At 35.5% G+C, this 12,783-nt stretch overlaps 1 long non-coding RNA gene across 1 annotated transcript; it reads right to left on the minus strand.

Annotated features, from left to right (window-relative positions):
• Positions 1 to 2,627: 2,627 nt before the first annotated feature.
• Positions 2,628 to 8,346, minus strand: LOC127454080 (uncharacterized). The gene is made up of 6 exons (XR_007899491.1): positions 6,647 to 8,346; positions 5,752 to 5,951; positions 5,615 to 5,661; positions 3,751 to 3,907; positions 3,568 to 3,660; positions 2,628 to 3,469 (listed from the first exon to the last, which is right to left on the minus strand). It is a non-coding gene; the product is annotated as an uncharacterized LOC127454080 (long non-coding RNA).
• Between the last annotated feature and the right edge of the window lie 4,437 nt (positions 8,347 to 12,783).

Consider the following 12,783-nt stretch of genomic DNA (forward strand, 5'->3'; position numbering starts at 1 on the left):
CTATGCCCCTGGGTTCCGGTCTACATATGGAGCAATATAAAACTACTAGCAGGGTTGGGAGGGTTACTTTTAAAATGTATTCCAATACAGATTACAGAATACATGCTGTAAAATGTAATTTGTAACATTTTCCGTAAGATTACTCAAGGTCAGTAATGTAATCTAAATACTTTGGATTACTTCTTCAGCACTGGTAGATTTTTTCACTTGTTTTGACTATAAAAAATCTGCCAGTACAGTAAGAAAAAATACAAATGTTAAAAATACATTCTCTGAAAAACCTAAATATCTTGTGCAGAGTTGCTTCTAAAACAAGATAAAGCAAACTGATCATGTTTTAAGGATTCTCATCAAGAATAAGATTTTTGTCCTACTGTGAAAAGTCTTACTAGAGAGAAAAAAATATAATCTAATGTTTATTTTCTTGATACAAAACAATATGATGTTATATTGCTAGAAAGAGCATTTTAGCTTAGCATAAACATACATGTTCAAATGACAATTTACACAAGGTTTATTTCTATTTCTACTGCTCCAGACTTACTTCAAACTTCTCTGTCTGCTCGTATGAATGTCTCACATCATAAGAAAGTTTCACCACTGTTCAAATGCTCTTTGGATCACATCATTTATATGTATAAATGTTTTCCAACTGAATAGACTAAATATTCAGTTAAACAAATTGCAATAAAGTTCAAAGTAATCTCTTCAGTAATCAAAATACTTTTTGAATGTAACTGTATTCTGATTACCAACGATTTAAATTGTAACTGTAGTGGAATACAGTTACTAATATTTGTATTTTAAATACGTAATCCCGTTACATGTATTCCATTACTCCCCAACCCTGACTACTAGGGCTGTCGATTTAACGTTATAATTTAGTACGATTAAGTATATGAAAAATAACGTGATTAAAATTGCAATTAATCATGCCCCTTGACCGTACATGGTAAATTCTGTCAAAAGGAATTCTCCTACCATCAGAGCATTCAAGCTACTTTTAACATAATACTGCCGCCTAAAAGATTTATTGTGGGAGATGCTGAAACACGAATACAGATGTGAATATAGGTCACCCAAAATGAATATAGTATTTAAAATACACCGATCAGCCACAACATTAAAACTACCTGTCTAATATTGTGTAGGTCCCCCTCGTGCTGCCAAAACAGTGCCAACCCGCATCTCAGAATAGCATTCTGAGATTATATTCTTCTCACCACAATTGTACAGAGTGGTTATCTGAGTTTCCGTAGACTTTGTCAGTTCGAACCAGTCTGGCCATTCTCCGTTGACCTCTCTCATCAACAAGGCATTTCTGTCCAAAGTACTGCCGCTCAGTGGATGTTTTTTGTTTTTGGCACCAATCTGAGTAAACTCTAGAGACTGTTGTGTGTGAAAAACCCAGGAGATCAGCAGTTACAGAAATACTCAAACCAGCCCGCCTGGCACCAAAAATCATCCATGCGATTATCTAATCAGCCAATCATGTGGTAGCAGTACAGTGCATAAAATCATGCAGATATGGGTCAGGAGCTTCAGTTAATGTTAAATTCAACCATCAGAATTGACCGTAAAAAAAAATCAAGCCATCTCAATGAATAAATATTTAGTAACTAGTTCCACAGAATTTTTACGTTCACTCAATTTCTTTCTTCAAAGTATTAACTGAATTATTCTTGTTTAGTTGGCTCAAAGTAAACTCCAATTTAAAATACTATGTAGCTCAACTAGTTTCATAGGTCACTCAACTAAAATGTTTTAATTGGTGCAACATTTAGAAAACTAGCACAAAGGTTCTTTCAATTAAAAATTGTGTGTTTACGCCATATGTCATATATTCATTGAACTAGAATGTATTATTTGGAAATCTCAATTAGAAATAGCTGTGGAACTAGTTACTAAACTATTTTACATTAAGGCCACTAAGAATTAAATGAACTTTAAAGCACATAAATGAAAAGCATGGTTTTTGTTTTTCCACAGTCTGTATTAGGAACAATATTCCATTAGCATATGCACATTAACAAATGACGCACATTTAATTCCTTACAGCTGATCAACATTAACTGCAATAAAACAACAAATTTAAGTTTACAAAATTTTCACTTGTACTAAATTGAAAAGAGAGAAACCCCAGCCGTTAACACTGGTAATAATTTGTTAATTAAGTTGATTTACATTAAACACGTTGAAAAATATTTCCAACATACTTGTACAAAAAGTGGGTGTCAATAACTCTCTATAGCTGGGTTTCCATCCACTTATTTTTATGCACATTTTGCGATATTGCATAAAAAATGCTGGATGGCAACACCAAGATGCAAATAACATCTCCAAAATGCACGTAAACTTATACACTTGCTTGAGGATAATTTTTTTTTTTTTTTTTTTGATAAGAAGAAATGTTAATAAACTTTGATTGAAACACATTTCACAAATAAACTACTATTAAATGTATTAGGACTGCAAGATGCGCATTAAAAAAGCCACGTAACTGAATAATTTGTTCATAACAGGACAAACCAGCAGACTAATCATTGCATCTAAAATGTTGCTCTGGTCATCATGAAATAACAGTGTCCTTAAAATCCAAAGCCTTCATAGAGTTTGAAGAGCAAATAATTCCGAATACAAGCTTGAACTGTGCCATAGAGCAGGTTTATTGACACTTTTGAAAAATACCTTATAGATCCGCATGGTAAAAACATAAGGATGGAGGAACGCACACACATAGTGCTCCCAGACATGAGACAAATTTCTTTACAGTGTTTTGTCTGTGTGCGCTATACCACGTGTATTTTATTTACAATTTATCCAGAAGTTGCAATTTTGTTCTTTTAAACACATGGGATGAAAACACAACTTTATTCGCAAATTATTTTTGTTTTAAGTCTTTTCGCATAAATTAAATTTGCAACTTGGATGGAAACATTTAGAATTTCTACCACACTCAAATTAACATTAAGAATAACTTAAGAAAGCTGAATCACTGTATTTTATTAATAACTTAAATGTTGTCAACAACTGTGTAGCAAAAATAAATAAATAAATACGAAAGAAACACAAGCAGATAAACATCAAGCAGATGACAGTACTTGACATCATGACACTTGAATTTGGCCTCTAAACTAGATCAGCTACTAGTGGAGGAGCCAATTGTCTGTCTATGCCAGCAACATTCTGGTTCTCAGTGACTAAATACAAGTTGAACATTTTGTACTGTCAAGACCCAGAAAGACTTCAAACACAGCCTCAAAAAGTTACTTACACTGTTTAGGGTACTCAATATAGAGAAAGCAAAGCAGGCCAAAGAGCACTCCAAAGGCAGTCGTAATGTTTGGAAGGCTGTTCATGACAACTTCTTCCTCCAGCACTACAGGCACGTCCACCACTGCACCCAGGAATTCACACAGATCTCCTGAAGTCTCAATGAAACCAACATGAATCCTTCTGGTCTGCCTGTCTGATTTGAAACACAGAAATGTTAAAAATAATAAAAGATATATATAACAAAAAGTCAAGGCGTCACAGTGTTTTGTTTCACTAACAAAGTTGATTTACCTGAAAGTTCTTAACAACTGGTACGTATTCCCGAATATAAAACTGAAGATCTCCGAGTGCTGCTGACCTTCGATGCATGGTCATGTCTGTGGTCTGTATACAAGTACAGAAAGGAAAGGAATAACAGAAATAATTGTGCAACACAGTGCAAGAATGCTAGCAACTTATAGTCTGCCAAATTACCTGCTCATCTACACATGTTAATAGGGCTTTCAACTCATCTTCAACATGACCTCTTTCGGAGTGATACATCCTAATCAGACATTTGGCATTGCCCTCCAGGACTGTGAAAAGTCGAGTGCAGATCAATTCCAATAATTCTTTTAAATTCAACATAGACCTTCATAACAAGAATAGATAAGAGGTCATAAGTAAAGCATATTGTTCAGTGAACACATTCATAAAGTGAGTTTACTAATTACTTGTTAAATTTACTTGTTGTGAAGATCAAATCCAGTTTTTGTTTAAATTCAACAGAGACCTTCAAATCAAGATTAGATAAGAGGTAATAAGTAAAGCATATTATACAGTGAACACATTCATAAAGTGAGTTCACTAAATACACTGGCGGCCAAAAGTTTGGAATGTTGTACATATTTTGCTCTTATGGAAAGAAATTGGTACTTTTATTCACCAAAGTGGCATTCAACGGATCACAATGTATAGTCAGGACATTAATAACATGAAAAAAATTACTATTACAATTTGAAAAAAAAAATCAGAACTTCTTAACCCCCCACCCACCCCCCCCCAGAACTGATGTCACTTTGCTTAAATTAGTTCACATTTACTATATAGTCTAGTCAAAAAAAGAGTTAATAATGTTGATTATAAAGATACAATTATACAATTATAAAGATGTATAATTTGTCAACATTATGAACAATTTTGAACAGCACACTATATAGTAAATGTGAACTCATTTAAGCAAAGTAAAGTCAGACCCATGGGTGGGGTCAATGAGCATAAACTGCTTCAAAGAGTTCTCATAAAAAAATCCTCCACGTGCAACAATGACGGCTTTGCCGATCCTTTGGCATTCTAGCTGTCAGTTTGTCCGGATACTCAGGTGACATTTCACCCTACGCTTCCTGTAGCACTTGCCATAGATGTGGCTGTCTTGTTGGGCACTTCTCATGCACCTTACAGTCTAGCTGATTCCACAAAAGCTCAATGGGGTTAAGATCCATAACACTCTTTTACAATTATCTGTTGTCCAATGTGTGTTTCTTTGCCAACTCTAACCTTTTCTTTTTGTTTTTGTTTCAAAAGTGACTTTTTCTTTGCAATTCTTCCCATAAGGCCTGCACCCCTGAGTCTTCTCTTTACTGTTGTACATGAAACTGGTGTTGAGCGGGTAGAATTCAATGAAACTGTCAGCTGAAGACATGTGAGGCATCTATTTCTCAAACTAGAGACTCTGATGTACTTATCCTCTTGTTTAGTTGTACATCTGGCCTTCCACATCTCTTTCTGTCCTTGTTAGAGCCAGTTGTCCTTTGTCTTTGAAGACTGTAGTGTACACCTTTGTATGAAAAATGTGCAATTTCAAGTATTGTATAGCCTTCATTCCTAAAACAATGTCTGACTGACGAGTTTCTAGAGAAAGCTGTTTCTTTTTTTTTTTTTCTTGCCATTTTTGACCAAATATTGACCTTAAGACATGCCAGTCTATTGCATATTGTGGCAACTCAAAAACAAACACAAAGACGATGTTAAGCTTCATTTTAGAAACCAAATAGCTTTCAGCTGTGTTTGATATAATGGCAAGTGATTTTCTAGTACCAAATTAGTAATTTAGCATGATTACTCAAGGATAAGGTGTTGGAGTGATGGCTGCTGTAAATGGGGCCTGTCTAGAATTGATCAAAAATGACTTTTTCAAATAGTGATGGTGCTGTTTTTTTTTACATCAGTAATGTCCTGACTATACTTTGTGATTAGTTGAATGCCACTTTGGTGAATTAAAGTACCAATTTCCTTCCAAAACAACAAAATCTGTACATTATTCCAAACTTTTGGCCGCCAGTGTACCTGTTAAACTTACTTGTTGTGCAGATCAATTCCAGAAATTCTTTTAAATTCTGCATAGACCTTAAAAACAAAATGAGATAAGAGGCTATAAGTAAAGGATATTTTACAGTCAACACATTCATTAAGTTTACTTAATACCTGTTAACTCACCTATTCGGTTTCTTTGGGACTGAAGTGAAATCTGTCAAGATGAGTCTTAAACACACCTGTAGTCTTGAAAGTACCCACACGCTGTTTGGTCACAGACATTGCTCGAGTCAGTAGGGAGTCAGAAGTACTGATTGGTTTGGACGAGAAAACTCTTAAGTGGTGACAAACCAAAGATGAATTTCTCCCATTCTGTTCATATGCTGAGAGGAAAAAAGCAAAAACCATTCAGCTTGAAAAATAATTTCAAGAGAAAGAAAATAAATATTACTAATTTAATTGACCTTCAAGAATGACACTCAACTCACATTATTAAAAGTAAAGTTTTTAGTCTAATAAAGTTGCCAAGTTATTCTTACTTGAATAGTCCTATAAAAGGCAATAAACCTCACTTTCAGATTACCAAACGTAGTCAATGTGTTTCCTAAAATGATACCTCACATGCCCTTGCATATTATCATCAGCAATAAGATTCTGTGTTCAGTACAAGGCTAATTATGTGGTTATTAGCACATGGCTGGTTAAATTAGGCAAACGAGTGCCATTTTATCGTAGACTACTCTTCACTTTTAAGGGAAAACTACCAAAGGAAGCCATCGCTGACATACAATACAGGCCAACACATCCAAATCTCCAAAACACATTACAATTTTAATGTGTTAAAAGTGATAACGCATTAAACATCTTAACAAAATTAACCAACAGAATAAAGTAGTACATTGTTCAAAGTTAGCCCGTAGCAGCCCATGTCCACTTCACTTAAATAACAACGTTTCCACGCACATGTGGAAATTATAAAAAACTTTTAAATGACAGAAATCACTTTGAATATGTTGTTGTTATGTTTAACATGGTATTCACAATGTTTGAAAATTAATATTAATTCAGTTCCACTCACCTGTGCACAGTGTGAACTTCACGCCATCATGCCCGGGTGGGAAAGTCAAACTCATCAGCAGCAGAGTGGAAATGGGCAGATTGATCTTGAAAAAATGACAGACTACTGATGCTGATTCTGAGGTTTCCTTCCGTGTATGGATCGTCACATAATAGTACATGATTTAAAAACAATTATAATGTATCCATCACTAAAATTAACTAGAATGTCAACATATAAAGATATGTCAAGATATTGTGTAGATAAAAGGATGTTAATGTGGCTGATCGGTGTAGTTATTAACATAAGTTACACTATGTAACTTTTGGCCCTCTAGCAGTTAAAAAATAAAACTGCATGTGTCTTGCAGAAGAACATTGTTTTGGTTGTGCTTCGGCTCTGCTCCTCTGCGCAAATGAACGTGGTTAGAGGCACTGGTGTACACATGAATACAGGACATCTTATCAGTGCAAATCACACACACAGACGTGTGTGTGTGATTACACAACAATTCATAAACCATATCAATAAAATATCTTACCTGCTGAATAAGAAAAAAGCCATCTCTAGGTCACTTTTAAATCCTTTCAGATCTCGGAGTTGTCGCCACCTCTGAAAATCCAAGCCGATAATGATTTGGGTTTTATTACGGACTCTGTTGCTTTCCCCTTTTGCTTGTAGACTCTGCTCTGTTCAGAGTTTCTTTGTCTTTACAAAGTGATTCTGCCGTTTTGAATGATCAATTTTTCTCGTTCATTGTGACAACAAACTTTCAGCTTCAGCTACTCCCACACACAAGCTATAGTAGCCAGATCTTATTTTCTCTGTGTACGGATATGACGTGAACACGCACGGGCGAGTTACATATGTATGCAATTTCCCGCGAAATCCGTCCCAACAGCTCTATAATATTTATAATATAATATCATTATTATAGGTTTATCAAAGTGTATTTGCGTAAAGACATGGTTTGGAAGATGGATTTTTGTTGCACTCTCTCATTAATAACATTTTTGTTATTTTCTTTTTACAAAAAAAAGTTTAGCTTTAACATAATCTTGTACAAATGTCTCTATGTGTTTGTATAGAAGCATTTGTACAAGATTATGCTTAGAATTATTTAAAAAACTATATTCTAAATTATCTTTATTTGGGCACCTTTCTCAGTAATTACTGGTATGTGATTAATTCGATTACAGCTGAAGTATGTATGAAGTATTTCTGCGACACTAGTGCCACCAAATGGAATTGCAAAAATAAACAGTGGGTGTTATGCTAAGAATGCGTTCTTGTTCCTGTTTCTTCTGAAAATCAGTCCTGCCTAACTACCTTGAAAGAGCAAATTTGGTCTCGCCCCCAACTCACACCATTGATTGAGTAATGTTATTGTGGCAGGTCTAAGAAGGATGCTCAAAACAAACAGGAATTTTTTTAGCGCAGCAGAGACAGTGTTTACATTTTTCGAGAAAATTAACCTATGAATGGCTTAGGCATAGTTGTCTGTGCATATTTAGCTGGGATAGTAAAGAAAAATATTTGAACACTGAAAAAGTTATATACTTCAATCAACACATCTTGGAATTGCTCGATTAAAATGTTTTAATTGATTGACAGCCCTAAAAACCAATATGAGCTTTCCAGACTGAGAAAAACAACCATTTTATGTGTTAGCTAAATGTGGTTTATGATATAAAGGCAACCGATTGGTCCAGAGTTTCACTTCATCCACCCACTCCTTATAGTTTGACGGGTGAGACGCTGTGAAAAAATGATTGGGACTCTCTTAAGTTTGGCACTATGGAGCCACATGCATGTATACAAATTTAATAAGGTAAACATCACATTATCTGCTTAGAACATACGTCGATGCAAGTGAAAACACTGGAGACCGGAAAGCGAAAACAGGCTTCTGTTATGAATCGAAAAACTGTGGATAGAATGTGCAGTCACATGAGTGCGTTTACTGTCATTGTACAATAGGTTCAAACACAACTCATCCAGAATTTAGAATAGGCATTATTTGTTTAATTATACAGGGTTTTAATTTTCTCTAAAAGCCCATTTGTTACTGACTAGTCTGATAATCACATTAATACATTCTAATTTGCTTTTGGCTTTCCACTGAGCACTTGCCTGAGCAAAATGTTTCCAGTGGTGGTAGCTGCTCTTATCATGAGCACAAGCCCTGTCTACTCAAGGGACCTTACAGATCCTTTCAATTTTTTCCAAGGCAGAACTGTGCTATGGGTACATTCATCTGTGCCTTTATTAATGTATGTGTGTTCCTGTGTCTCATCATAATTGTGTCAGTACCCCTGCATACAACGGATGTATAGAGGAACCTTTTGTACCTCATTTTTAGAGAGGAAATGCCACCCCATCTTTTCCCCCATAGTTGGCCCCTCATGGGTAATGCTTGATTGACTAAAGCACCACTTAAAGGGGTCAAAGGGCAGACAAAACAGTCTGGTGTCATGGCAACCTGACTCTCAGTAACCAGATTGACAGGATAGGCAGGGAGGGGGCTTTGAACAGGCTGTCCGTCAAATTACTCTCAAATCCTTCTGCTCGCTTTCACATATCTATCTCAAAAACACACAAATGCATAAACACGCAAACTCCCAAATGTGATGACTGAGAAGCACATTTTAAAAGCATTTAGAGAAAATGAGCTTAAGAGAATTTAGACACTAAGCAAAAATAAATATTTCATACATGGTACGTTATAATTATTCATCAAAAGTGTATGATGAATTACATCTATCAAAAACCATGATTCTTCAATCACAGAATGCAATCACAGATTTTTTTTTTTTTTTTTTAAGTGAATCAAGTTAATTTGCTCATTTTACTTTAATTGAAAACAAAATGTCTTTGATGGTTTTAAAAGGAAATCAATTGTTCCAGCATCAGTATGACCAACTCCATCATTTATTTTTAAAAAAAATTCTCTCATACTTGGCAAAACATAACTTAATATACAGTATAGTGTACCCATTTCCTGAATGTCAATGCCTTACACATTTATCCTAATTGAAATAACTCTGCTGCTAATTTATATCTGATGTGCAGTTATATGTAATTTTGCATCTTACCATATTCCCCAGTTTTACCCCATAACACATAACCCACAGTATTTAATATGTTTTTAATTAATTCAGACAGACCAAAACTGCCTTAGCAAAAATTGTTGAGTAGGTTTCCATTGAGCAACGCTTACCCTAAACCTCTTTAAGTACGTCTATGGTAAGCAAGTGATCCCGCCCTAGATGGATTTGGGCACAGTACAAGGTGAGTTCACAGTTCTTTGTTTTAGGTGTATAAATGGAAGGCAAATGCATTCAGATCAATACCATGCCATGAGAGGGCCCCAGAGTGTGTGTTAGGGGAGGGGGAATTGGTGGAATTGGACAATGGAGCCACTAATTAATCATTCCTATGCTGTTATTGACTTTTTGTTAAAGGGGTGAGTCATACCCTAATTTATATGTATGAGAGTGTGTTTGTATGGGATACAGGGATACTAGGTGGTTTCTCTGGTGAGAAATCACTTGACAAACACTGTGGATATTGGATGCAGCCTAAATTTTAGTTTCTAGCCTTTTAAAAATTACTTAGAATATATAATAAACATACTAAAGAGGTTTAAAATAGTATATCTACTATTAGAAATGTGCAATCTCTTTTCATTAAAATAATGCATTTTTATGTTATATTCTGGAAGAAGTTTGGATATTCTTTCCAATAAAGGATGAAGAGTACCCCCTGTACATTTTGGCACTCTTGATAAATATCTTTAAAGTCAACTTTAAAGACACTTAGTGTGAATCCAATGAACACTGATTTCACCAAATGATTCAAGTCATTAATGCACACTAACTGATCAAAGTAAAAGCATTTCAGAAACTTTCATCTTATGAATAAGGACTGTATAAGCTGCTGGAGTACTATCATTAATAGTTAACTGTGGCCACACCAAACAGTGTAAGCAGAATGCATCTTACTACAATCGATAGCTCAAAATTGCAACTAAACTAATTTTATATAATCATGTTTCAGTACACCTAAAATACAATTAAGATTTTACATGATCTCACTGCTAGCAATGACAAGCAGTGGTAGGTTATTTGAAGAGGGCCGTTAAACTTCATGAAATTGATCAATACGGCAAGTGTTTGCGCTTGATCCATTTTCTGGCCTCTCTACACTCTAAGCAAATGTCCTGAAAAAGAAACCATGATTATGCCTTTCATCTTAAAGCATGATTACCCTATTCTGCATGCACCCAAAAGCCATAGCTGCTTGTTAACCAACCATTTTGTCACTTTTGTTAACATCAGGGCTGTCAACAATACACTCATTTTTGGGCCCCTCATGCATTCCTTAATAAGCAAATGCTGTCTAGCACCCCCATGATTTCCCCTTAAATTATCTTATAATGTACGCTTCTTATAAAGCCTATGCAAAGACGGTACACCATGGAGGCACCCCATGACGTGTCACGTGACTACGTTCATTTTCATGCGCTGCAGGACACTTGCCAGATTTGGTTGTATTTTTCAAATTGACGGAAGAAAAGTTTGGAGCAATGTCTAACACTGCCAGTTATATTCAATTTTTAATTATGAACCGATCCAAAATCATTATTAATAGGGATGTGTACGGTATTCAAATACCAAAATCACTATTCAGTTATTCTGCACGTGTTTAGTGGTCTTCAACCCGATCTGAGTCCGACGGTACCCGACAAATCTACAGGTTTTGGGCCAGGTTTGGGTCCGTTTTTCAAGTAGGCTATAGGGCGAGTTACGGGCTGTTCACATGTGCGTCGAGGTCATGTTATCACGCACTGGATGGACGTCTTTGATCATTGTACCACAACTCACTGTAAAGTTTAAAAGAACTTTAATATTTATAAACGCATCTCAAGACACCTGCATTCTGTTTTACAATTCGTTGTGCAGGACCATCAATTTTTTTTTAGACATTGTTAACTTAAAAAGAATTTCAGTATTTATTAATGCATCTCGAGACACTTGTATTCTGTTTCACCATTTGTTGCGCTGCATCAAGCTTTTTCAGCACTGGTGTCACAAATTGACATTCTGATGAAGTTCAGGTTGCAAAGAGGACTTAATGTGATTGTTACGCATGATTCCAGATTGTTTTTCACCTGGCAAAGTTTCAGCGCTTGATAAATGGTGAGTGATTTCCCCCCTTTTGCTCTGGTGTGCAGACAATAATTACAGAAGTTAAATGCTGAATCATTTAAAAATCAACGCATCCTGAAGAAGTCCTATAATCTGTAGCATAATCCGCTGCCTCATGGAAAGTGAACCTGCCCACGGGCAGAATTACGCATTTTCCATTTATTTAGAATAGGCCTACTATGTTGAAGGCAGTGGCCATGATTATTTTTGTTCGACTTTAATGTTATTTTATCATTTGAAGATCTATGTATTGTACTATTTAGGCTCATAGCTCACTGTGCACTTTATTCCCTGCTATCTGAGATTGTGTTTGACGCATCCATGGCAATAAACATTCTTTATTTCCGACTCCCGACAATTAACACAATAACCGTTCGTTAACTCTCGCGGTTAACAAAATATTACAAAAGGTTACCGTGCACATATTTAGGGTATTAAGGCACCTTTATCATTAAACATTAAATGCATGCAGGGCTTAAACATTTTAAAGTCCTCTATACTGTTGCACGAATCCTGTCACTTATATGGATTTTAACCATCAGATTTGTACACAGCCAGGGTAAACTGCACTTTATCTTTGTGTTTGAAAGTGTTTTGCGAATCAAAGACTGTTTTCTGTAGTCCTTCAAATAAACGCGCTGCACCTGTGAGACGCAGATCCCCTGAGCGTGCACTCGAGTGTCTGTTTAATTACAAAACTAAATGGATGACTTGGACCGAATAATTAAGAAAAGCAGCCAATAAGTGCCCAACATATAGATGGGAACTCCTTCAGTACTGTTTAAAAATCATCCCAGGGTGATACCTCAAGAAGCTGGTTGAGAAAATGCCAAGAGTACATTTCTTTCAAGAGTACAAAATAAAAAATATAGAATAAGTGACTCTAAACTTTTGAACGGTAGTGTGTGTGTGTGTGTGTGTGTATATATATATATATATATATGACTA

The sequence above is a fragment of the Myxocyprinus asiaticus genome, chromosome 16 (genome assembly GCF_019703515.2).
Source record: "Myxocyprinus asiaticus isolate MX2 ecotype Aquarium Trade chromosome 16, UBuf_Myxa_2, whole genome shotgun sequence".
In the NCBI taxonomy this organism is placed as follows: domain Eukaryota; kingdom Metazoa; phylum Chordata; class Actinopteri; order Cypriniformes; family Catostomidae; genus Myxocyprinus; species Myxocyprinus asiaticus.